General features: G+C 43.2%; 1 long non-coding RNA gene across 3 annotated transcripts in view; it reads left to right on the top strand.

Annotated features, from left to right (window-relative positions):
• LOC144340402 (uncharacterized) overlaps positions 1-26,058 on the top strand; it is a 42,575-nt gene that overhangs the window by 7,565 nt on the left and 8,952 nt on the right. Inside the window, exons 2-4 of one of the 3 annotated variants that reach the window (XR_013416504.1) lie at positions 6,845-6,935; positions 16,307-17,593; positions 18,310-18,505. This is a non-coding gene — a long non-coding RNA (uncharacterized LOC144340402). Of the gene's footprint in view, positions 1-6,844; positions 6,936-16,306; positions 17,602-18,309; positions 18,506-26,058 lie in introns of those variants that run through there. The other 2 variants (XR_013416503.1, XR_013416505.1) reach the window with 2 other exon arrangements.

Here is a 26,058-nt window from a genome sequence, read left to right as displayed (position 1 = left end):
CGATCTTGGCTCACTGCAACCTCTGCCTCCCAGATTCAAGCGACTCTCTTGCCTCAGCCTTCCAAGTAGCTGGGATTCCAGGCGCCTGCCACCACACCTGGCTAATTTTTGTATTTTTAGTAGAGACAGGGTTTCACTATGTTGTCCAGGCTGGTTTCAAACTCCTGACCTCAAGTGATCTGCCCACCTCAGCCTCCCAAAGTGCTGGGATTGCAGGCATGAGCCACTGCGCCTGGCCAAGTCCCTGGCTCTTTTTGCTGCTTCCCGTTTTCCGTACTGAATGCAAAAATATATCTAGAAGTCACTCCAGGAAAAGCTAATGCAGTCTAAGTTGTCCCTGAGGGGGCATATTTTCTCTGGGAAGTGAATAGGTGAGGTTGAAGAGCAACCCTCCACTTGCGATATCCTCCCAAAGCATGATGGGAAAGGACCAGACCCCCACATTTGGGGTTTTTCCAGTTCTTCTACCCTACTGCCCTACTCAAGAGATACTCAAATGGCAGGCACCAGCCTATTGTACTATTTTTTCTTCTGGGTAAAGCATGAGACCCTGGGTCTCTTTTTTCCTACTGTGGTGAATGGGAGAATGCAGACGAAAACCTGACTGTCTTTATCTCATGTCCCTTGGCCTAGATACATCCAGAAGTAGTCCATTCTTCTTTTCTTTTTTTTCCCCTTCTCTTCTTGGCCCCTTTAGTTTGCCAAGTCAAATATCCTCCAAGTAAACATGAACTCCTTATCCCTCCCTCATGTTAAAAAAACAAAAACCCAGAGCCTCTCCCCTTTTATTATAATCATTCTCTTCACTCTTTTTTACCAGCTGGGTTCCAATGTGTACAACATCTTGCTGTCTGCATCTCAGGTAAAGTTAAGAAACGAAAGGAGAAAAAAGGGAACAAATATTTAATGAACTCTCCAATGTGTCAGAGTCCATCACATTAAGTACTTTGGTTCATTTAATCTTCACAGCAAAATGAGATTATTATTATTTTTCCAATTTGCAGATCAGGAAATAGAAATTAAAAGTTTAAATACCCTGTTCAAAGAGACACAGATGTTGAGAAAGCCAAGATTTAACCCAAGGGTCAGAAAGAAACCTGTGCCTTTCTCTTTACTCCAGATTTCTTTCAGTCCTTTTTTTTTTTTTTTTAATTTTTATTATTTTTATAATAGAGACAGGGTCTTGCTATGTTGGCCAGGTTGGCCTTGAACTCCTGGCCTCAAGCAATCCTCCTGCTTCAGCCTCCCAAAGTGTTGGGATTATAGACATGAGCCACTGCACCCAGCCTCTTTCAATCCTAAGGATTTTACATTTTCACTATGTTCAGCCTACTTGTGTTTGTAAGGAGCCATCATTACTTTCTTTTATGGGATTACGTTGATGATTTTCAAGATCCTTTTAGAGGAGACTAAGCTAATAAATACTAATGCCAATACCTTGGCCGGGCACAGTGGCTCACACCTGTAATCCCAGCACTTTGGGAGGCCAAGGTCAGCCTGGCCACCATGGAGAAACCCCGCCTCTACTAAAAACACAAAGATTAGCTGGGAATGGTGGCACGCACCTGTAATCCCAGCTACTCAGGAGGCTGAGGCAGGAGAATTGCTTGAACCTGGGAGGCAGAGGTTGCAGTGAGCCAGGATCATGCTACTGCTGTCCAGCCTGGGCAACAGAGTGAGAGTCTGTCTCAAAAAACAAAACAAAACAAACTTAAAAAAAAATACCAATACCTTAAATTTATGTAACACTTGACAGTTTACTTTTTGCCTTCTTTTTTCTTTTTTTTTTTTTTGAGATGGAGTTTCACCCTTGTTGCCGAGGCTGGAGAGCAATGGCACAATCTCAGCCCACCGCAACCTCCATCTCCTGGGTTCAAGCGATTCTCCTGCCTCAGCCTCCTGAGTAGCTGGGATTCGCGTGCCACCACTCCCAGCTAATTTTCATATTTTTAGTAGAAGTGGGGTTTCTCCATGTTGGTCAGGCTGGCCTCGAATTCCTGACCTAAAGTGATCTGCCCGCCTCGGCCTCCCAAAGCACTGGGATTATAGGCGTGAGCTGCCATGCCCGGCCTTCCTTATTTTTTCATTGTTTCAATGTTTTATTTTCTTTGGCCATGTCACTAGTAATACCTTATAGTTTTTCAATATATCCATATATTCTCTTATCTCATTCTCAGGAAAAACAAATTACATTGGCTTGTTTTTTAGTAGCTTTATTTTTTTTTGAAAGACTCATACATGCTTGTTGCAACTAAAATTAAGCAATATAGAAATTGTAAAAAAAAAAAAAAAAAAAAAAGTAAAAATCACCCTAAATCCTGCTACTCAGAGATAACCACTGTTAATATTTGAGTAAATATGTTTTTCATCCGTTTCTCCATTTGTATAATTTGACTAAATGGGATCATACTCTGCCTTTCTAGGCTGCTTTTTTTCACTGAGAGTATACTGACAACAGCTTTCCACATCAGTAAATATATATTTATGTCATTATGTATATTTATTTTAATTTTGTTTGTTTATTTTCTGGTTTTTGTTTTTGAGGCAGGATCTTGGTCTTTCACCCAGGCTGGAGTGCAGTGGCACAATCACGGCTCACTGCAGCCTTGACCTCCTGGGCTCAAGCGATCCTCCCACCTCAGTCTCTAGAGCAGTTGGGAGTACAGGCACACTCCACCAAGCTCAGCTACTTTTTTAATTTTTTTGTAGAGATGAGATCTCACTATGTTGCTCAAACTGGTCTTTAACTCCTATGCTCAAACAATCCTCCTGCCTCAGCCTCCCAAAGTGCTAGGATTACAGGCATGGGTCACTGCACCCAGCTCCATTATTATTTTTAATGATTATATAGTATTCCAATTTAAGCATATGTTTCACTTGACCAGTGACCTATTGATGACGTTTGAGACTACTTCCAATTTTTGATTGTCATAAGAAATTATCAGCCCTAATTTAAAGATTAGGGAATCGAAGCTCTGAAAAAGCTAAATGACCCCCTTTTCAAAATCCAGGTCTAGAGCTAAGCTACTTGCGCCAAGCCCTGGATTTCTGACTCTTTTTTTTTTTTTTTTTTTTTTAAAGACAGGGTCTCACTATGTTGCCCAGGCAGATCTTGAACTCCTGAGGTCAAGGTGTCCTGGCCCAGACTTCTTACTCAAAACAGTTCTCTTTCCAAATGAACTATAAGAATAGAAAGTTGGAATTCTTGACATATAATAGGAGTTGACATTCTTGGCATATAATATAGAATTAACAACAAAAAATGAGATGTTTTTAACTGTCCCATTTCTTTTTATTTCCTTTTTTAATCAGTCTACATCATGCTTTGATGCCCCATTTCTTTAAAAGTTAAGCATATGCTTATGATAAAACCCAGACATTTTGCTCCTATCTATTTACTCAGAATAAATGAAAGCATATGTCCATACAAATACTTGAACATCCATAGCAGGGTTTTTTTTTTTTTCTGAGATGGAGTCTTGCTCTGTTGTCCAGGCTGGAGTGCAGTGGCGCGATCTCAGCTCAGTGCAACCTCTGCCCCCTGGGTTCAAGCAGTTCTCTGCCTCAGCCTCCCAAGTATCTGGGACTACAGGTATGTGCTACCGCACCTGGCTAATTTTTGTATTTTTAGTAGAGATGGGGTTTCACTATGTTGGCCAGGCTGATCTTGAACTCCTGACCTCAGGTGATCCGCCTGCCTTGGCCTCCCAAAGTGCTGGGATTACAGGCGTGAGCCATTGAGCCCGGCCCATTCATACCAGTTTTATTTGCAGTATTCAAGTAATGGAAACAACCTAAATGTTCATCAACAAGCAAATGGATAAACAAATTGTAATATGCCCATACAATGGAATACTACTCAGCAATCGAAAGGAGTAAACTATTGATAGGTACAGCAACATGGATGAATTTCAGAAACATACTGAGCAAAAAAAGCCAGACACAAAGGAATATACACTGTGTAATTCCACTTATTTGAAGTTCAAGAATAGGTAAAACTGAGCTATAGTGATGGAAAGTGACCCCAGTGGTGCCTGGAGTTGTAGGGGAGCTTGAAGGGGGCCCAGAGAATTGACTGAGAAGGGGCATGAGTGGATCTTTTGGGTTGGGTTAATGGAATTGTTCTATATCTGAATTGTGGTAACAGTTACATGGATATATGCATTTATCAAATCTCATCAAACTGTACACTTTTTTTTTTTTTGAGACAGAGTCTCGCTCTGTCACCCAGGCTGGAGTGCAGTGTGTAATCTTGGTTCACTGAACCTCCACCTGCCCGGTTGAAGCAATTGTCCAGGCTTAGTCTCCTAAGTAGCTGGGATTACAGGCGCACACCACCACACCCGGCTAATTTTTTTGTATTTTTAGTAGAGATGGGATTTTGCCATGTTGGCCAGGCTGGTCTAGAACTCCTGACTTCAAGTGATCCACCCACCTTTGCCTCCCAAAGTGCTAGGATTACAGGCATGAGCCACTACGCCCCGCCAAACTGTACACTTTAAATGGGTGAATATTATTGCATGTAAATTGTATTTCAACAAAGTGTTGTTTTTTAATTGGCCCTTTGGTTTTGTTACCATGAAGTATACTGCGTCTGGTAGAGACAAATATTTGGCATAAATGAAAAATGTCTGTGAATGAATAATTTTATATATATATATATATATATATATATATATATATATATATATGGGTTTTTTTTTAAGGATGAATGGCACTCATCTGGTCCTTTCCCAGTAATAGGAGTCACTTATCAGAAAAATAACTTGTCTGCATGAGCTTGACCCTGAAAAGATGAGACACAGGTCGGCTCTACATACCGTGGGTAATGCTGCTCTGGCTGGACATGCGACAGCTGGCCGGGGTCCTCGGCAGTGGGCCCAGGCAGGCATCTGGGTAGGGAGAAAGAAGGGCTCAGCCCTCCCCTTAGCATACATTTTTCAAGGGCAGACCTGCCTAGGAGGGTCACATGTCTGATGCCTTTGCCAGGCCTCCAAACATAGAAAATCTGCAGGGTTCTATGAAAAATGAAGCCTTTGTGTCAAAAATAGACCTTCAAGGAGAAAATTAAAAAGCTGTTTCCTGAAGCTAGCAAAGGGGAGCTATCCTGGAAAGGAAAATGCCTGGAAAGCCAGTTTGAATTTTGAAGGGCCATGCTAACAAGTGATGACAACCCAGGGGCCTCCTTTCAGAGGCCCCGTAGAATTTCACTGAACTCATTTGCCTCCAATCTCCTCGAATCTCACACTGCAGAACTTCTGGGATACTTTAAAGTGAGTTTCTACAGAAAAGGAAAAATCAACTGACTGTCAGGTGCTTAACTGGTTAGGAACATCAAAGATGCCTGCTTGAAAAAGAAAGCAAATCAAAACAAAACAGAAAGCCCTAAACAGGAATCACTAGAAAGCAACTCTTTGTAACTGATAATAGCAGCCTGCTGTAAAGGCATCCCCAAAAGTAAAATGTTCATTTCCTCCAAAAAGAGTGTGTGTGTGTGTCTGTGTGTGTGTCTCTGTGTGTCAGAGAGACAGAGACAGAATGAGGTGGAAGAGGTCAAGAGTAGAGAGAATAAGTGAATATTTCCTTTCTCTCACCAGACCTCATGTGGCCAAAAGCTAAATAAGTCCATAATCAGCACACTGTTCATCTATCCTTGTGTGTATCCTTAAGCTAGTATCTCAAGAGTCTAATTCCCTAAATCTCAGTCACTTGGGAGCCGGTGGGTCTTGTTAAAAATGCCCATTCTTGGCCGGGCGTGGTGGCTGACATCTGTAATTCCAGCACTTTGGGAGGCTGAGGCAGGCAGATCACGAGGTCAGGAGATCGAGACCATCCTAGCTAACACAGTGAAACCCCACCTCTACTAAAAATACAAAAAAAAAAAAAAAAAAAAATTAGCCAGGTGTGGTGGCGGGCACCTGTAGTCCCAGTTATTTGGGAGGCTGAGGAAGAAGAATGGCGTGAACCCAGGAGGTGGAGCTTGCAGTGAGCTAAGATCACGCCACTGCACTCCAGCTTGGGCAACAGAGCGAGACTCCATCTGAAAAAAAAAAAAAAAAAAAAAAGCCCATTCTTGGCTAGGCATGGTGGCTCACGCTTGTAATCCTAGTACTTTGGGAGGCCAAGGTGGGCAGATCACCTGAAGTCAAAAGTTTGAGACCAGCCTGGCCAACATGGCGAACCTCCTTCTCTACTAAAAATACAAAAATTAGCTGGGTGTGGTGGTGCACGTCTGTAATCCCAGCTACTTGAGAGACTGAGATAGGAGAATCGCTTGAACCCAGGAGGTGGATGTTGCAGTGAGACGAGATCATGCCACTGCACTCCAGCCTGGGAGACAAGAGTGAAACTCTGTCTCAACAACAACAACAACAAAAAGCCCATTCTTGGCCGGGCGCAACAGCTCATGCCTATAATCCCAGCACTTTGGGAGGCCGAGGTGGGTGGATTATTTGAGGCCAGGAGCTCGAGACCAGCCTGGCTAATATGGTTGAAAACCCGTCTCTACTAAAAACAAACATTAAAAAATGAGCCATGGTTGTGGGCACCTGTAATCCCAGCTACTTGGGAGGCTGAGACACGAGAATCATTTGAACCCGGGAGGTGAAGGTTTCAGTGAGGCGAGATTGGGCCACTACACTCCAGCCTGAGTGACAGAGCAAGACTCTGTCTCAAAAAAAAAAAAAAAAAAGCCCATTATTGGGTCCCAGACCCCTGCAGTGTAAGTCCGTGTGTCTGAAATAGAGCCCAGGAATCACCATGTGATTCTAATGCACGTTAAAGCTTGAAGGTCATTACCATTTCTTTTCTTCTCTTTTCTTTCTCTTTTTTTTTTTGAAACAAGGTTTTACTCTATCGCCCAGGCTGGAGTGCAATGACACGATCTCGGCTTACTGCAGCCTCCACTTCCTGGACTCAAGTAGCTGGAACCACAGGTGCGTACCACCGTGTCTGGCTAAGTTTTTGATTTTTGGTAGAGACAAGGTCTCACTTTGTGTCCAGGCTAGTTTTGAACTCCTGTGCTCAAGCGATCCTCCTGCCTCAGCTTCCCAAAGTGCTGGGACTACAGGCATAAACCACTGAGCCCGGCAGATGATCATTACTTTAAGCAAACACAGTTAATCGTTTATTAATGGTTTGCTCAATAGTTCAACTTGATTACAGGTCAGCAAATTAAACTCTGTATTTTCACTGGTGTGTTTGAATTCCGTTTGTCTCAAGAAAAGCAACTATGAATTGGTGGGGAAAAATACCCCACTGGATGATTGAGAATATAAATCCATACATTTCTGAGATTGGTGGCAATATGTTACAAAATTCTTCTAAATGCTTTCACCCAGATTTTCCACTCCCAGTCATGAATCCTAATGTAATAATGAATGAGCCAAGGTAATAATGAATGAGCCAAGATACGAGAAAGTTTATTTTGCCATTGTTCATAATTTTGAAAAATTGGAAACCATCTAAATGCTTAACAAAAGGAGATCAGTTAAACTAGTTACAAGAGTGCCATGTAATAAATGCAGATCTGAATTTATTGACACAGCCACATGTTTAAACTACATAATTGTTCAAGGGACAAAGAAGATTACAAAACTATGTCATATGTTTATTTTTGTAAAAAGAAATTTAAAACAGGCCGGGCATGGTGGCTTACACCTGTAATTCCAGCATTTTGGGAGGCCGAGGCAGGCAGATCTCGAGGACAAGAGATAGAGACCATCCTGGCCAACATGGTGAAACCCTGTCTCTACTAAAAATAAAAAAATTAGCTGGGCATGGTGGCCTGTGCCCGTAGTCCCCACTACTTGGGAAGCTGAGGCAGGAGAATCGCTTGAACCCAGGCAGCAGAGGTTGCATTGAGCTGAGATCGCGCCACTGCACTCCAGCCTGGCGACACTGCAAGATTCTGTCAAAAACAAAGCAAAACAAAACAAAAATTAGTGGGGCATGGGGGTGTGCACCTGTAGTCCCAGCTACATGGGAGGCTGAGTCAGAATAATCGCATGGGCAACAGAGAGACTCCATCTCAAAAAAAAAAAAAAATAATTAAGAACAAAATTTTGAAGAATAATATACAAAATGTTAACAATACCTATCTCTGTGTGGTGGGGTCACATTTTTCTTCTTTGTAATTTGTTTAAATTGTTTTAAAATTATATACATATATTATTATTTTAGAGACAGGGTCTCATTCTGTCCCCCAGGCCATAGTGCAGTGGCATGATCATGGTTCAGTATAACCTCAAACACTTGGGCTCAAGCGATCCTCCCATCTCCAGGGCAGACCACCATGCCTAGCTACATTTTTTGTTTGTTTGTTTTTAAGTAGAGATACGGTCTCACTGTTTCCCAGGCTTACTGTTATAATCAGAAAAAGCATAGGGCTGTAACCATTTTGAATAAAAGGAGCAGATCACTGAATTCCATGTTTAAAAACTGGGTTAAAGTCCCAGATCTACTGCTTTGAACTTCACTTTTCTCTGAAATGGAGTATTATCATCTCAGAGGTACTCTCCATCTACCTCTGAGAGTAGTTGTGAGATAAAGTTTGGAAATATTTTGCAAACTATAAAGTGTTTTATAAAGATGCTGTATTACTAAGTTTTGATTTTCACATCAGAGACCCAAATTCATTCAATACCTAAATCTGTGAATATGTCATTAAACATGATGCTAGCCTTTTTAAAAAAAATTATATGTTACTTTTTATTATGGAATTTATTTATTTATTTTGAGACAGAGTTTAGCACTTGTTTCCTAGGCTGGAGTACAGTGGCGCAATTTGGGCTCATTGCAAACTTTGCCTCTGGGGTTCAAGTGATTCTCCTGCCTCAGCCTCCCACGTAGCTGGGATTACAGGTGTGTACCACCACACTGAGCTGATTTTTGTATTTTTAGTAGAGATGGAGTTTCACCATGTTGGCCAGGCTGGTCTCGAACTCCTAACCTTAGGTGATCCGCCCGCCTCGGCCACTGAAAGTGCTGGGATTACAGGTGTGAGCCACCGCACCCCGCTGAGAGACCCTGTCTCTACCAAAAAAAAAAAAAAAATTAAAAAATTAGCCAGTTGTGGTGGTACATGCCTATAGTCCTAGGTACTCAGGAGGCTGATGCAGGGGGATCACTTGAGCCTGGGAATTCAAAGTTTCAGTGAGCTATGATCATGCTATTGCACTCCATCCTGAGCACAGAGAGAAATTTTATTTAAAAAAAAAAGTAGCCTGGATACAATGGCTCATGCCTGTAATCCCAGCACTTTGAGAGGCCAAGACAGGTGGATTGCTTGAGGCCAGAAGTTCAAGACCAGCTTGAGCAACATGGTGAAACCTCATCTGTACAAAAAAGAAAAAGGAAAATTTACTAACTCAATAGAACTTTACAGAAAAAAAAATTAGCTGGGTGCGGTAGTGTACAGCTGTAGTTCTAGCCACTCAGGAGGCTGAGGTGGGAGGATTGCTTGAACCTGGGAGGTTGATGCTGCAGCAAGCTGTGATCATACCACTGCTCTACAGCCCGGGTGACAGAACAAGTCCCTGTCTCAAAGAAACAAACAAAAAAGTGAATAAAACAGTATACGCACTCCCATGTATGCGTCACCCAGCTTCAATATTATCATCTGACAGCCAACCTTGTTTTGTCTACACCTCCCACTCACTCCCAACCTCTCCCATATTAACATAGCGCCAGACTTTTAGTTGAGCTCTATAAATTTTTTTTTTTTTTTTTTTGAGACTGGCTCTCACTCTGTCACTGAGGCTGGAGTGCAGTGGCACGATCTAGGCTCATTGCATTGCAACCTCTGCCTCCTTGGTTCAAGTGATTCTCCTGCTTCAGCCTCCTAAGTAGCTGAGACTACAGGCACGCGCCACCAAGCCCAGCTAATTTTTATATTTTTAGAAGAGACAGGATTTCACCATGTTGGCCAGGCTGGTCTCAAACTCCTGACCTCAGGTGATCTGCCCGCCTCGGCCTCCCAAAGTGCTGGGATTACAGGTGTGAGTCACTGTGCCTGGCCAAGCTCTATAACTTTCATGTACACAAAAGTACATTCCAGTTCTCAACTCCTCATCTAAAAAGACAGTTCGGAGACCAGGACACGGTGACTGGTTTCCTGCCAGGTGGCATAGGGGAGCTTAACAAGAACTACCATCCCAATTTCCTGGTGGTGAAGAAGCATACAACCATCAGTGAGATCAAAGACACTTTCCAGCAGTTTCTAAACAGGACGACATTGGCATCATCTTCGTCAACCAGTACATTACAGAGATGGTGAGGCACGCCTTGGATGCCTACCAGTGCTCCATCCCAGTCATCCTGGAGATCCCCTCCAAGGAGCACCCATATGATGCTACCAAGGAATCCATCCTGGGCAGGGCCAGGGGCATGTTCTCTGCCGAAGACCTGCTCTAGGGGATTCCTCACAGCCCAAAGCCCCTGCCTCATTTCCAGGCCTCTCCCCAGGCTTGCCATCAGCCTTCTTTAAGTTATGAGCCTCTGACTTCCAATTCCCATCTCTCCCCACTTCATGAAGAGGCTAGGTGAGGCGCTCTTAGGTTGCTTGGGCTCTGCTGTTAAAGTCAAGGCTAGTTAAGGAACAGGAAGCCAGACCATCTTCTCTGTCCACTACCTCTTCCCTGTGCTGTTGGTTACACAGTGTTGTTGATGTAAAATTAAAGTCTAATATTAATAATATTCTTGCTTCTCTCCAAAATAACGAAAACAAAAACAAAAAGTTGATATAGTGCAATTTCTACAGATTATGTATGCAGCTCAGCATTGGGCCAACAAAAGGACCCTTAAAGTCTAATAGACTTGAGTTCAAATCCTTCCCTGTCACCTACCAGTCATGTGACATCAGATAAATTAATTACCCCTTTTAAGTCTTGTTTCCTAATACCTGCCTTCTATAGTTAACATGAGACTTAGGCTGGGCGTGGTGGCTCATGCCTGTAATCCTAGCACTTAGGGAGGCTGAGGTAGGCGGATCATTTGAGGTCAGGAGTTCACAACCAGCCTGGCCAACATGGTGAAACCCCATCTCTACTAAAAATACAAAAATTAGCCAGGCATGGTGGCATGTGCCTATAATCCCTGCTACTCAGGAGGCTGAGGCAGAAGAATTGCTTGAACCCAGGAGGCAGAGGTAGCAGTGAGCCAAGATCACGCCATTGCACTCCAGCCTGGGAGATAGAATAAGACTCCATCTCGGACAGAAAAAAGAAAAAAAAATGAGACTTAAATAAGAGAATGTATATAAAGCACTTAGCATGACGTCTAACACATAGTGGTGGGGGGGGGCAACAACATCTCACAAGATATTCCATTTGTTTATAGAAGACCTTTAGGAAGTACAACCATAAATATTGATTTCCCTTTGACATACAAAGAAATTGACAACATTAATGGGTATTGCTAACAGTGGAGAGACAGAGAACTGCTCATTTTCTACTGGGAAAGTGAAAATTGGGACAACCACTGAGCACAGCCACAATTTGGCAGTATCTAGGAAAGTAGAAGAGGTGTTTTCCCCTACATCCCAGCAATTCTATTTCTAGGTATATGCTCTAGAAAACTCTCACACGTGTACCCAAGAAGACATATAAGAATGTGTATTGCAGGCCAGGCGCGGTGGCTCACGCCTGTAATCCCTGCACTTTGGGAGGCTGAGGAGGGCAGATCACAAGGTCAGGAGATCGAGACCATCCTGGCTAACACAGTGAAATCCCCGTCTCTACTAAAAATACAGAAAAGTTAGCCTGGCGTGGTGGCACCTGTAGTCCCAGCTACTTGGGAGGCTGAGGCAGGAGAATGGCGTGAACCTGGGAGGCAGAGCTTGCAGTGAGCCGAGATCACACCACTGCACTCCAGCCTGGGCGACAGAGTGAGACTCCATCTCAAAAAAAAAAAAAAAAAAATGTATATTGCAGCTAGGTGTGGTGGCTCACCCTTATAATGCCAGAACTTTGGGAAGCTAAGGCTGGAAGATGATTTGAGCCCAGGAGTTTGAGACCAGCCTGGGTAACATAATGAGACCCCCCTCTACAAAAAAATAAAAAATAAAAAAATTAGCCAGGCATAGTAGTATGCACCTGTAGTCCCAACTACTCAGGAGGCTGAGGTAGGGTGATTGTTTGAGCCCAGGAGGTTCAGGCTGCAGTGAGCTGTGGTTGTACCACTACACTCCAGCCTGGGTGACAGGGCAAGACCCTGTCTCAAAAAAAATTTTATTTTAAATTAAAAACATGTACACTGCAACAATGCTTATGAGAGCAAACAATAGGAAGCAGTCTAAATGCCCAATAGTACAGAAAATGTGATATAGTCAAGGAAGATAAATTGTGATATAGTCATGAATGAAACATCTACACCAATTAAATTGGCTGAAGTAGCTGCATGTGGCAACATGAGTAAATACTATAAAGTTGAATGAAAAGAGTGGTGGCAAAAGGATCCCTCAATATGATACCTTTTTTTTTTTTTGAAATAGAGTCTCGCTCTGTCATTAGGCTGGAGTGCAGTGGCGATACCATTATTTTTTAATAGCTTTATGAAGGTGTAACTGATACACAAAAGCCTGCATATATTCATTATGTACACTCTGATGAGTTTGGACATATGTACACACTCATGACACTACTTTGTCTCTGTCTCAAAAAAAAGATAAATAATAGATTCATAATAAATCATACATTCAGGATAATCAATATTCAGGATAATGGTTATCTCAGGAAAGAAAAAGAAGAAATGTAATAGAAGAGGGATACTAGTAGGGTGTAACTGTTTCTGTAATATTTTAGTTCTTTTTTTTTTCTTTTCTTTTTTTTTTTTTTTTTTTTGAGACAGAGTCTTGCTCTGTCACACGGGCTGGAGTGCAATGGCGCAATTTTGGTTCACTGCAATGCAACCTCTGCCTCCCAGGTTCAAGCAGTTTTCCTGCCTCAGCCTCCAGAGTAGCTGGGATTACAGGCATCCACCACCAAAGCCTGGCTAATTTTTGTATTTTTAGTAGAGACAGGGTTTCATCATGTTGACCAGGCTGGTCTTGAATTCTTGACCTCAGGTGATCCACCCACCTTGGCCTCCCAAGTGCTGGGATTACAGGTGATCCACCCACCTTGGCCTCCCAAGTGCTGGGATTACAGGCATGAGCCACCATACCTGGCCATATTTTAGTTATTTAAAAAATAGCTAAAGCACATATGGCTTAATGTTAGGATTTATGTGTAAAGACTCAGATTTTGTTATATTATTATTCATACATACGTATATGTATATGTATACATACGTATATAAGCAGAAAACGCTTACTATGTGACTGGCACTGTTAAGATTCTTTACGTGTATTAACTAATGTAATCATTTCAACAACCCTACAACCCTACGGTTACTATGATTATGTCTGTTTTACAGATGAGAAAACTGAAGTACAGAGATTAGAAACTTGCTCAGTGTCACAAATCTAATAAGTGGTGATCCTGGGATTTGAAGATGGTCTGGCTTCAGAGTCTGATTTTTTTTTTTTTTTTTTTTTTTAATTTTTATCTTTTTGGGCTGGGTGCAGTGGCTCATGCCTGTAATGCCAGCACTTTGGGAGGCTGAGGCAGGTGGATCACTGAGCTCAAGAGTTTGAGACCAGCCTGGGCAACATGGTGAGACCCTGTCTCTACAATAATAACAATAACAATAATAATTTTTCTCTTGTTTATTTTTAAAAATCTTCTACTTATTAACTTTATTTCTTTTTCTCTCTGGTAACTCCCAGAACAAGAGTCTCATCTCTTAACAACCATATCCTACTACCTCTTCAAATATTTCAAAATTCTAAGAATATAAGAGGAGGGCAGTACTGAGCAGGGAGATAAAATTGTCTAGCATCACACAGGCTGTATGACAAAAAGGCAGTTCAACAATCTTTCCTAACCTTCTTTTGTTTCTGAGAGTCATACATACCTGTGACTTGTGATGAGAAGGATAAATCAAACAGCAAACTGAGAAGACTCTTCTCAAGGCTTTGCGAAATTCTCTGGAAGTCAATGCAGAGGAGAATAATTACTTCCGTGAATGAAGAGAGTTTTTCATTTAGAGTCTGAGCTAATAATCCTGAGGGTTATGATTGTTGTTAAATTGTTATCTACATTTAGGCAGGACCATTTGCATGGGCAAATCCCCAATGAGTCATAACCCACACACAAGATAAAAATTAACTCTGTTCTTTCTATATTACAAAAGAGCAAAATTAAGACTAGAAATCAAATGTAATCTCTGCCTCCGGAAGATCTATTGGTGGATTCAGCGTGTGTCTTTGGGGCGCGTCAAAGACCACTGTTGGTGGCTGGGCCTAAGGGAGAGGCTGGTGTCCTTCTTTTATGATCCTCCATGGCTCTGACTCTGTGTTTCACATCCAGAGCCAGCAGGGCTCCAAGGTTTAGGGGAAACCATAGACTTGGACAGAGTAGTGGCAGGTCTCATGACAAAGAGAACTTAGTCCAGCAAGTAAAAAGCTTTTGGAGAAAAGTCAACTGAACATTTTTTAAATGGGTAATCTATTTTTGAATAATAGGATATTTTCAGTCCTGTCATATTTCTGAATTTTATGATTTTATCTTCCCTCTGGAGAGTTCCTGCGGGCACCTCTCCAGTCCCACAAAAGAGTGAATTCCCCAATGGGTAAATTAATTCTTACATTTCTGTAGCAATTTCTTCCTTGCAAGGAGGTTTTTTATCTATTATATCATTTGAAGTTTATGCTATTTGATTTGTTGGGGCCAGGCACGGTGGTTCATGCCTATAATCCCAGCACTTTGGGAGGCCGAGGCAGGTGGATGGCTTGAACCCAGGAGTTCAAGACCAGCCTCTGCAGCATGGCAAAACCCTGTCACTACCAAAAATATAAAAATTAGCAAGGTGTGGCGGCACCCATCTCTGTAGTCCCAGCTACTCAGGAGGCTGAGATGGAAGGATTGCTGGAGCCAGGGAGGTCGAGGCTGCAGTGAGCCAAGACCGTACCACTGCACTCCAGCCTGGGCGACAGAGTAAGACCATCTCAACAACAACAACAACAACAACAAAAGTAAAGTAATTTTAATTAATTTATTTATTTCGAGATGGAGTCTCTGTCTGTCACCCAGGCTGGAGTGCAATGGCGCAATTTCGGCTCATTGCAACCCCTGCCTCCCTAGTTCAACAATTCTCCTGCCTCAGCCTCCTGAGTAGCTGGGATTATAGGCACCTGCCACTACTCGCAGCTAATGACCTCGGAATTTGCCCACCTCGCCCTCCCAAAGTGCTGGGATTACAGGCGTGAGCCACTGCGCCTGGCCTCTATTTTTTTTTTTAAATAATGTATAGGAAATAGGAATAACTACAACAACGATATCCAGTATTCAATGGTAATGGAAGATGCCCATCACAAAAGACCACATGTTGTAGATTCCATTTATATTAAACGTACAGAATAGGGAAATTCATGAAGATAGAAAGTAGATTAGTAGTTGCCAGGGGTTAGGGGTAACAAAGGTAATGAAGAATGACTGTTAATGGGCACAGGGTCTCTTTCTGGGGTGATGAAAATTGGGTAGTTCTGGAGTGAGTTAGTGGTGATGGTTGCATAGTCTTGTGAATATATGAAAAATCACTACGTTGTACAGTTTCAAAGGATAAATTTTACGGAGTATTTTTTTGTTTTGTTTTGTTTTTTGAGACAGGGTCTCACTCTGTCACCAGGCTAGAGCGCAGTGGTACAATCTCGGCTCACTGCAACCTCCGACTCCCTGGTTCAAGCAATTCTGCTGCCTCAGCCTCCCGAGTAGCTAGGATTACAGGCACGCACCACCACGCCCAGCTAATTTTTGTACTTTTAATAGAGACGGGGTTTCGCCATGTTGGCCAGGATGGTCTTGATCTCCTGACCTTGTGATCCGCCCACCTCAGCCTCCCAAAGTGCTGGGATTACAGGCGTGAGCCACCATGCCTGGCCTGGATTATGAATTTTATCTCGATATTTTATTTTCATTTTAAAATAATTTTTATTTATTTATTTTTTTAGAGACAAGGGTCTCTCTGTGTTGCCCAGGCTGGTCTTGAACTCTAGGCTCAAGCAGTCCTCCCACCTCGAACTCCCAAAGTGTTGGGATTACAGGCGTGAGCCACCACGCCTGGCCTCAATGTTTTTAACTGCAAAAGAAAAAAACCTGAGCGCTTACCACATGCCAGGACTGGCTAAGAACTTTACTTGCCTCAAGCCGCTTATCTCCATAATTATCTCGACAAGCTTATGTGATACTATCATTTTTTCATTTTACAGATGGTACAGATGGAGACACAGACTCAAAGAGGTGATTTGTCCACAGCAATGTGGTGAGCAAATAAATACCAACCAAAATTCAGATTTCTGACCTTCGCTTTCCAAATCAGACCCTCGACTATCATCCTGGTAATTCAAGGTGACATTTCTGAGTGAGTGGAGTTCACCTAGTATTTCCTCTGCTCAACTCCTTTTTTTTTTTTTTTTTTCCCAAAATGGAGTCTCACTCCACCGTCCATGTTAGAGTGCAGTGGCGCGATCACAGCTCACTGTGGGCTGAAACTCCTAGGCTCAAGCGATCTGCCTCCCAAAGTGGAATTACAGGCATGAGCCACTGTGCCAGCCCTCAACACCCTTAATAATGGTCTTTGCAATGCCTTACCCTTGTACCTTTTATGGCATCTTTTTAAATTTGAGATTCTTCCCCCACCACCACCCCCGCCGCCGTTTTTTTTGTTTTTCGTTTTTTTTAATAGAGACAATGTCTCACTATGTGTCCCAGGCTGGTCTTGAACTCCTGACTTCAAACGATCCTCTCACCTTGGCATCCCAAATTGTTGGCATCACAGGCATGAGCCACCACGTCTGGCCTCCTCAACTTTTGAGAGTTAAACATAGCAGTGATTTTCCTTCCTGAAAGTCCTTAATTCTTCAAATCACTTTTCTTCTGACGAAAAGCAAAGTTTCACTTCTTAGCTCCTCTCTAGGGAAGCCCCTTCAGGTCACACAAGGGCAGCTGGTTTTAAGCAAAGCTGTGTTGTTTATCCCTTGCACTTATTCTGCTCCAAGGACATGATTACCTTGCCACTGAGTTTCCCAAGGGTTTTTCTTATGTATACATGTTTCCTCTGACCTGATGGAGCATTTGGGTCACAAGTGAGTCAGCAAAAACACTACGGAAGGAAAAGACACATTGCAACAGCCTCAGTTATGGGTGAATCCTCAGACATTCAGAGCTGGAGCAAACCTCAGTGTTTATTTGCTCTGAGACCTCTTATCTAACATGGAGAATTCCAGGGTAGAGCGACATTAGGTGACTTTCCCATGGCTGTGGAATCAGAAGTATACCTGAGCCTAAAATTCTGACACTATATACAAGTGGCTTGGTGGATTTCTCAAATGATCCTCAATCAAAGGAAACTCCTAAAGAGTTCCATTTAGTGTTACTGATGTTGTTTGCTTACATTTTACTATGTAAAATTTACTAGTTAAAAAGGACACTTCTGGGTTTTTGTTTTTGTTTTGTTTTGTTTTGAGATGGAGTCTCTCTCTGTTGCCCAGTCTGGAGTGCAGTTGTGCGATCTTGGCTCACTGCAACCTCTGCCTCCTGGGTTCAAGTGATTCTCCTGCCTCAGCCTCCCGAGTAGCTAGGATTACAGGCACATGCCACCACCATGCCCGGCTAATTTTTTGCATTTTTTAGTAGAGACGAGGTTTTGCCATGTTGGCCAGGCTGGTATTGAACTACTGACCTCAGGTGATCCACCCACCTTGGCTTCCCAAAGTGCTGGGATTACAGGCGTGAGCCACAGCACCTGGCCTGATACTTTTGGTATATCCCTATAATGGAGTATTATACAACCATTAAAATTTATGAAGATAAGTATTTTTAAATAAAATGTTAATTTTAAACAATTAACTAGGCCAGGTGCAGTGGCTCATGCTTATAATCCCAACACTTTGGAAGGCTGAGGTGGGAGGATCACTTGAGCCCAAGAGTTCGAGACCAGCCTGGGCAATATAGTGAGACTGTGTCTATTATTTAAAAAAAAAAAAAAAAAAAAAATTTGGCTGGGCGCAGAGATTTACGCCTATAATCCTAGCACTTTGGGAGGCCAAGGATGGCAGATCACCTGAGGTCAGGAGTTTGAGACCAACCTGGCCATCGTGGCAAAACCCCCTCTCTACTAAAGATACAAAAATTAGCCGGATGCGGTGGCAGGTACCTGTAGTCCCAGCTCCTTGGGAGGCTGAGGCAGGAGAATTGCTAACCTGGGAGGCAGAGGTTGCAGTGAGCCAAGATCACGCCACTGCATTCCAGCCTGGGTGACAAAGTGAGACTGTCTCTAAATGAAAAAATTTTTAAATTAAATTAAAAATAAAAGAGGCCGAGATGGGCAGATCACGAGGTCAGGAGATCGAGACCATCCTGGCTAACATGGTGAAACCGTGTCTCTACTAAAATACAAAAAAAAAAAACCAAACTAGCCAGGCGAGGTGGCGAGCACCTGTAGTCCCCAGCTACTCAGGAGGCTGAGGCAGGAGAATGGTGTAAACCCGGGAGGCGGAGCTTGCAGTGAGCTGAGATCCAGCCACCGTACTCCAGCCTGGGCAGCAGAGCGAGACTCCATCTCAAAAAAAAATAGAAATAAAAATTAAAAAATAAAAAAATAAAAAATAAATAAAAAGTTTACTAAAAGCAAGGATAGTTTCATCCTTTTTTTTTTTTCTTTTTAAGAGACAGAGTCTTGTTCTGTCTACTAGACTGGAGTGCAGTGGTGTGATCACAACTTACTGCAGCCACTAATTCCTATGTTTCAGCAGTCTTCCCATTTCAGCCTCCTTAGTAGCTTGGACCACAAGTGTGCACCACTGTACCTGGCTAATTTTCCATTTTTATTTTTGGAGACACAGGCTCTCGCTTTGTTACCCAGGATGTTCTTGGACTTCTGGCCTCAAGTGATCCTCCCAACTTGGCCTCCCAAAGTGCTGGGGATTAGAGGTCATGTTTTTTTTGAGAAAAAAAAAGTATGTATATAAACATTTATAAATAATAGAACATGCACCAAAATGTTTATAAAGCTTCTGTCTCTGGATGCTGCATTATAGGTGATTATTTTTCTTCTTTTTGATAATCTATAAGTCTGTAAGTTTTTTTTTTTTTTTTTTTTTAAGAAGAGATAAGATCTCACTGTGTTACCCAGGCAGGTCTCAAACATCTGGGATCAGGTGATCCTCCCACCTCAGCCTACCAAAGTGCTGGGATTATAGGTATTGAGGCACCAGGCCAGGCCCTACATTTTTTACAATTTTTGTTTTTGGTTTTGGTTTTGGTTGTTTTTTTTTTTCCCCTCTGTCACTCAGGCTGGAATGCAGTGGCATGATCATGGCTCACTGCAGCCTCAACCACCAGACTCAAGTGATCCTGCCAATTCAGCCTTCCAAGTAGCTAGGATCAGAGGCCCATGCCGCCACATCTGACTAATTTTTAAAATTTTTTGTAGAGACTATTTTTTTGTCTCACTATGTTGCCCTGGCTTCAAGCAATTCTTTCACCTCAGTCCACCAAAGTACAATTTACCTTGGAAAATAATAATTTTCTATTTTTAAAAAAGTGAGAATAGGCTGGGCATGGTGGCTCATGCCTATAATCCCAGCACTTTGGGAGGCCAAGGTGGGTGGATCACCTGAGGTTGGGAGTTCAAGACCAGCCTGATCAACATGGAGAAACCTCGTCTTTACTAAAAATACAAAATTAGCCAGGCACGGTGGCCCAAGCCTGTAATCCCAGCTACTCAGGAGGCTAAGGCAGGAGAATTGCTTGAACCTGGGAGGCAGAGGTTGCGGTGAGCCAAGATTGTGCCATTGCACTCCAGCCTGGGCAACAAGAGTGAAACTCCGTCTCAAAAAAAAAAAAAAAAACACCAAAGTGAGAATAGGCCACAGTTTTCTTAAACAGGACACAAAAAATACCAAGTATAAAAAGAATAATTGATAGATTGGACTATATTAAAACTAAGAAAAGCAGTTCATCAAAATACTATTGTAATTGCCTGATGGGTTCTTCCTGCCCCAGTGTACAGACAAAATCAATCCACTGAGACCATGGCATTGCAGTAGAGAAAGAGTTTGATTGATATGTGGCTGGCCCACACAAGAGAATTGGAGTTATCACTCAAATCAGTCTCCCAGACAATTTGATGGGCAGGGGGTTAGGGAATGGGTATTGCTGACTGGTTGGGGATGAACTCATAGGTGGCGGAATCACAGGTGTCCTCATGTGCTAAGTGTACCCCTGGATAGTGGGGGCCACAGGATCTGGTGAGTCATGAATCACAATTCTGGATAGGTTCAGTCTGAAAAACATCTCAAAAAAAAAAAAAACAACAAACAAACTCTTAGGCTCTACAATAGTGATGTTATCTGTAGGAGCAATTGGGAAAGTCACAAATCTTGTGACTTCTGGCCACATGACCCGTGAGCAGTAAGGGCTCGTAGAAACTATGCCCATATTTTAGCAGAGTTCAGGCCCCTCCCATAATCCTATTCTTGCAACCTTTCATTAGTCTTACAAAATGAGGTTTTGATTCCTGAGCAAGGAGGGAGTTAGTTTCAGGGAGGGACTATTATCATCCATCCTTGCTTTGCTTTCTTTTTTTTTTTTTTTTCTTTCTTACTTTCTTTTTTTTTTCTTTTGGATTTTGATTTTTAAAACATTTTTATTTATTTATTTATTTATTTTTTTTTTTTTTTTTTTTTTTTTTTTTTTTTTTTTTGAGACGGAGTCTTGCTCTGTCACCCAGGCTGGAGTGCAGTGGCCGGATCTCAGCTCACTGCAAGCTCCGCCTCCCGGGTTTACGCCATTCTCCTGCCTCAGCCTCCCGAGTAGCTGGGACTACAGGCGCCCGCCACCTCGCCCGGCTATTTTTTTGTATTTTTTTAGTAGAGACGGGGTTTCACCGTGTTAGCCGGGATCGTCTCTTGATCTCCTGACCTCGTGATCCGCCCGTCTCGGCCTCCCAAAGTGCTGGGATTACAGGCTTGAGCCACCGCGCCCGGCCTATTTATTATTTTGAGATAGAGTTTCATACTGTCCATCCAGGCTGGAGCATAGTGGCATGATCTTGGCTCACTGCAGCCTCAACTTCCTGGGCTCAAGCTATCCTCCCACCTTAGCCTCCCAAGTAGTTGGGATTACAGGTGCACTCTACCATGCTGGGCTAATTTTTGTATTTTTTATAGAAACGGGGTCTCCCTACATTGCCCAGGCTGGTCTCAAACTCCTGGGCTCAAGGGATCCTTCTGTCTCAGTCTCCCTGAGTGCTGGGATTACAGGGGTGAGCCACCATGTCCAGCCTAAAAATAATTTAGACATTTACATGTATAAATTATGTATATCTTACAAGAGAGGAAAACAAACAATTCTAACCCTTTAGATAGGAATTGGCACATACAACAAAATTGTTGAAACATGGCCCTGTTCTGTCAGGTTTTTCCCTCAGAAAAATTGGGAAGTTGACCAAGTTTGCTTTCTACTTAGTCTGCCATCAGCTTTCTGTATCTCTTTACAGAGTTTAAGCCTCCAGGGGGTCCTCCCTTCCTTCTCAAGGGCCCAACTCATACGCCATCCCAGTCCTTAACTGAAGCATATATGGACGATTAAGGTGTTATCTGGAAATATGTCAGCTCTTGTCTTTTCCCCAGGGGCGTTTGTATTATAAGAGAGAACTTATAGGGACTTTCTAGACAGGGATATATGTTGGGAAGAAGAAGTGGAGGTCAGAAAGGAGTAAGCTGGATTTGAAATTATTGTCTGTTTCCCTAAACTTTTTATCGGAAATTCCAAGCTCAGAAGCTTTTAGTTAAACTGAAATTAAAATACCAAACTAAATCAAAGCACCTATTATACACTCACATCCTTATCTCATTTGAACCGCACAACAACCCTGTGAGGTAGTCTGGGTCATTGGACCTAATGGATAGATCAGGAGAGTCACTATTAAGAAATGTTCTTAGGAGGCCGGGGTGCGATGGCTCACGCCTATAATCCCAGCAGTTTGGGAGGCCGAAGTGGGCGGATCACGAGGTCAGGAGATCAAGACCATCCTGGCTAACATGGTGAAACCCCGTCTTTACTAAAAACACAAAAAATTAGCCAGGGATGGTGGCACGCACATGTAGTCCCAGCTACTCGGGAGATCGTGCGGCTGCACTCCAGCCTGGGCGACAGAGTGAGACTCTGTCTCAAAAAAAAAAAAAAAAAAAAAAAAGAAATGTTCATAGGGTTACATAAATGGAACCTTCTAAGACCTTCTAGTGAAGGTCTTAGAACGTGAAGTTGGGTCACTGGAGTCATGGCTGCATATTGCACTCTCCTCCGAGAAAAACCTTTTTAACAACAGGGTTTCTTTAGCCAGTCTCCCCAGAACCAGTAGAGAGGGAATCAGTGCCCTTAAATGTAGATTTGCTTTTGGCAAGTTCGTCCTCTTTCTTCTTAACTTTCCTCGCTTTCCTTGTAGTCTCAACTTCTGCTATATCGCTTCTTGACTCTTCAGAAAATGCTGGTGGTAACTGCAGTCTGCCACAACCTTTAATTTAATTTTTTAATTTTTTAAAATTGTATATTTAATTTTTTTTTTCTTTAAGCAGAGTGGCTGTCTGTCACCCAGGCTGGAGGGCAGTGACACAATCTCGGCTCACCGCACCTTCTGCCTCCCAAGCTCAAGAGATTCTCCTGCCTCAGCCTCCAGTGTAGCTGGGATTACAGGCATGTGCCACCATGCCCAGCTAAGTTTTGTATTTTTAATAGACGGGATTTCACCATGTTGCCCAGGCGGGTCTCTAGTGATCCATCCACCTTGGCCTTCCAAAGTGCTGAGATTACAGGCATGAGCCACCGTGCCCAGCACAACCTTTGATTTCAAGTGCTTTCCACACATTTATTTTCATGCCTGGTCATGGGTGGTAGCAGTGGCACCATGGGGTGACTTGGAGACAGCTTTAATCTACCTATGCAGCAAGCTGTTCCAAATAAACGAACTATTTATATAAAAACAGTGCTAGGCAATCTGGGCATGGTGGCTCATGCCTGTAATCCCAGCACTTTGGGAGGCAGAGGCAGGCAGATAGCTTGAGCCCAGGAGTTTGAGACTAGCCTGGGCAACAAAGCAAGACACTGTCTCTATGAAAAAAAAAAAAAAAAGTTTTTAGATATAAAAATTAAGGCTGGGAGCAGTGGCTCATGCTTGTACTGTAATCTCAACACTTTGGGAGGCCAAGGTGGGCTAATCACTTGAGGTCAAGAGTTCGAGACCAGCCTGGCCAACATAGTGAAACACCGTCTCTACTAAAAATACAAAAATTGGCCGGGCATGGTGGCGGGCGCCTGTAATCTTAGCTACTCAGGAGGCTGAGGTGGGAGAATTGCTTGAACCTAGGGTGCAGAGGTTGCAGTGAGCCAAGATCGTGCCATTGCACTCCAGTCTGGGCAACAAAGTAAGACTCAGTGTCAAAAAAAACCCCAAAAAAACAAAAAAAACAAATTAGCCAGGTGTGGTGGTAGGCACTTATAATCCCAGCCACTAGGGAGGCTGAGGTGGGAGAATCGCTTGAACCCGGGGTGCAGAGGTTGCAGTGAGCTGATATGGTGCCATTGCACTCCAGCCTGGGTGACAAGAGTGAGACTCCGTCTCAAAAATAAATAAATGAATAAATTAATTTGTTAAAATGGATCTAGAATCTTGAGTTTTTACTTTACTGTGTTCCCAAATCTGCTAGTTTTTCTGCTTCCTGGGTTCAAGTGATTCTCCTGCCTCAGCTTCCCGAGTAACTGGGACTACAAGCGCACGCCACCACGCCCAGCTAATTTTTGTATTTTTAGTAGAGAAGAGGTTTTACCATATTGGCCAGGACGGTCTTGATCTCGTGATCTGCCCACCTCAGCCTCCAAAAGTGCTGAGATTACAAGCGTGAGCCACCGCGCCCAGCCCAAATCTACTAGTATGTAAAACAAAGAAAACTTGGACATCTGCTAACCTAAAAGAGGATTAATTTGGCTACATCAGCATGAATTACATTGTTTGCCAAATGTGCTGAACTTCTCAACTCTGGTCAAGAACTAGAAAGTTAAGCAGCCCTCTGTGTTGGGGGCCAAATCATGGTTTGGCTGCGTGTCGGGAATGGAGTAAGGTCTATGAGGGCTTCGGTTTCCAAATTCTGGCTCTCAGTCCCCATTTCCAAACTGAAAGGGACATTTCTACCCAGCAGAAAATAAATGGTCATGCATGACTCTTTGCAGGGAGTCTACCCTACATCCTGCTCATGAATCTCCATGTTCTGTGTTTCAGGAGGTGCCGGGTGTTCCTATGCGGGCCTTTATGGACAGGCCTTAGTTGAGCCACTTAAATTACAATGGCATTGAGTATGGAGAAAGCTGTAAGCTCTGGACAGCTGCTGCCCCTCACCTCCTGTGGACACCACCCTGTCCTCTCCCTTTAAATTCTAGACAGAATAGACTCCTTGGCAGCGTTGTTGGAAGTCTGCCAACACCTGTTGTTAAGAACAAGAGAGGCCATCTCAGCCACCCCCGGAGCGTTCATGGCTGCCTCCACTGTTCCCAAGCCTCTGCATTAGGGCATATCTTGCAAAATGACACTTGTAACCCACTGCTCTTCATATTACATCCTGCCAAGTGGGCCCTGCTCCAAGGCCTTAGTCTTTCCTTTTGATGAAACCAACGTACATTACGTTGTGGGCAGAGAGCAAGGAACAAATAAATACCACGTGGACAGGTTTGGCATGAGTAATCTCCACTACTGGCCAGGGAATTGACATAACCAGGACTGTAAGAGACATGAAAAATTCTATAATACTAATAACTGACTGGGCATGGTGGCTCACACCTGAATTCCCCCATTTTGGGAGGCTGAGAGAAGAGAATGGCTTGAACCTAGGAGTTCACGAGTAGCCTGGGCAACATAGTGAGACCCCGTCACTACAAAAATAAATAAATACATAAATAAATAAAATTAGCTGGGCATAGTGGAGTGTGCCTGTAGTCCCAGCTACTCAGGAGGCTGAGGTGGGAGGATCACTTGAGCCAGGGAAGTCAAGGCTGCAGTTGGCTGTGATCATGCCACTGCACTCCAGCCTGTGTGGCAGAGGGAGAGCCTGTCTTAATAACAACAAACAAAAACTAATAACTCCCATTTATGATTTACAGTGACAGGTACTGTGCTATACATGCCATGTACATTTTGTCCTTCAGTCAATACAACTACTCTTTGTGGTATTATTGCCTGCGTTTGATGAATGAGAATATTTAAGAGATTAAATAAATTACTCAAGTTTACAATAGCTAGTATGGCAGAGTCAAACTTAGGCATGCACTGAACTGGTTTTTGTTTGTTTGTTTGTTTTTTGAGATGGAGTTTCGCTCTTGTTGCCCAAGCTGAAGTGCAATGGTGCGATCTCAGCTCACTGCATCCTCCACCTCCCGTGTTCAAGCGATTCTCCTGCCTCAGCCTCCCAAGTAGCTGAGATTATAGGCATGCGCCACCACACCCAGCTAATTTTTTGTATTTTTGGTAGAAATGGGGTTTCACCATGTTAGCCAGGCTGGTCTCGAACTCCTGATCTCAGGTGATCCGCCCTCCTTGGCCTCCCAAAGTGCTGGGATTACAAGCGTGAGCCACTGCGCCTGGCCCGAACAGTTTTATTTTCCCCCGAGCACACAGAAAGACTGCATTTCCCAGAACCCCATGCTTGGAGGTGGACCCATGTGACTGAATTCGGGTCCATAGATTTTAGATGTGCTATGCCCCATTTCCAGGTTGAAAACATTCCACACAAAGTTCCACTTTCTCTTCCTTATCTGCACAGCTGGAAACAAAGGATCCATCCCAGCCACTCTTCCTAAGGACAGAGCCTAGATCCCTGAGTAACTGCTTGGAGGAGAGCCTCTCAAGAGAGCTGACTGTCCAGCTTGGTCAACACAGGGAGACCACATCTCTACAAAAAATAACAAAATTAGC

The sequence above is a fragment of the Macaca mulatta genome, chromosome 4 (genome assembly GCF_049350105.2).
Source record: "Macaca mulatta isolate MMU2019108-1 chromosome 4, T2T-MMU8v2.0, whole genome shotgun sequence".
Classification (NCBI taxonomy): domain Eukaryota; kingdom Metazoa; phylum Chordata; class Mammalia; order Primates; family Cercopithecidae; genus Macaca; species Macaca mulatta.
Note: the sequence above shows the minus strand (reverse complement) of the source record. Positions and strands in the feature narration are given on the sequence as shown.